Source organism: Oncorhynchus gorbuscha, unplaced genomic scaffold (genome assembly GCF_021184085.1).
Source record: "Oncorhynchus gorbuscha isolate QuinsamMale2020 ecotype Even-year unplaced genomic scaffold, OgorEven_v1.0 Un_scaffold_21842, whole genome shotgun sequence".
Taxonomy (NCBI): Eukaryota; Metazoa; Chordata; class Actinopteri; order Salmoniformes; family Salmonidae; genus Oncorhynchus; species Oncorhynchus gorbuscha.
In genome coordinates, this window is record NW_025762986.1 from 1 (window position 1) to 962 (window position 962).

The 962-nt window shown below is 47.7% G+C and overlaps 2 non-coding genes across 2 annotated transcripts; both read left to right on the forward strand.

Moving 5' to 3' along the window:
- The first annotated feature begins 474 nt into the window (after positions 1–474).
- On the forward strand, positions 475–546 carry trnae-cuc. The gene has a single exon. It is a non-coding gene; the product is annotated as a tRNA-Glu (tRNA).
- A 109-nt stretch (positions 547–655) lies between these two features.
- On the forward strand, positions 656–727 carry trnae-cuc. Its single transcript has one exon. It is a non-coding gene; the product is annotated as a tRNA-Glu (tRNA).
- Positions 728–962: the final 235 nt, after the last annotated feature.

Below are 962 nucleotides of genomic sequence, written 5' to 3' on the forward strand. Positions count from 1 at the left end.
TGGTCTAGTGGTTAGGATTCGATTCCCCGGTCAGGGAACTGCTCTTTTGCTACATGTTTACGTGTGCAACCTGTCACAATGAATATAGAAGGTTATCGCACATATGTACCAGCTCACACTGGGAACCCATTTGCACTGTTGTACCCTTCCCTTGGTGGTCGTTTGTTAGCAAGAAAGTGTGTGGAGGGGTTGACAAACAGGTTTTAATGACTCAAGCCTAAGTGGATGGAAACTTACGACTTCAACTATATGTACCATTTCAAACTGGGAAACGAATTGCACTGTAGTACCCTTCCCTGGTGGTCTAGTGGTTAGGATTCGGTCGCTCTCACTGCCGCGTCCGGGTTTGATTCCTGGTCAGGGAACTACTCTTTTGCTACATGTTTACTTGTACAACCTGTCACAATGAATATAGAAGGTTATCGCACATATGTACCAGCTCACACTTGGAACCGATTTGCACTGTCGTACCCTTCCCTGGTGGTCTAGTGGTTAGGATTCGGCGCTCTCACCGCCGCGGCCCGGGTTCGATTCCCGGTCAGGGAACTACTCTATTGCTACATGTTTACTTGTACAACCTGTCACAATGAATATAGAAGGTTATCGCACATATGTACCAGCTCACACTTGGAACCGATTTGCACTGTAGTACCCTTCCCTGGTGGTCTAGTGGTTAGGATTCGGCGCTCTCACCGCCGCGGCCCGGGTTCGATTCCCGGTCAGGGAACTACTCTTTTGCTACATGTTTACTTGTGCAACCTGTCACAATGAATATAGAAGGTTATCGCACATATGTACCAGCTCACACTGGGAACCGATTTGCACTGTAGTACCCTTCCCTGGTGGTCTAGTGGTTAGGATTCGATTCCCGGTCAGGGAACTGCTCTTTTGCTACATGTTTACGTGTGCAACCTGTCACAATGAATATAGAAGGTTATCGCACATATGTACCAGCTCACACT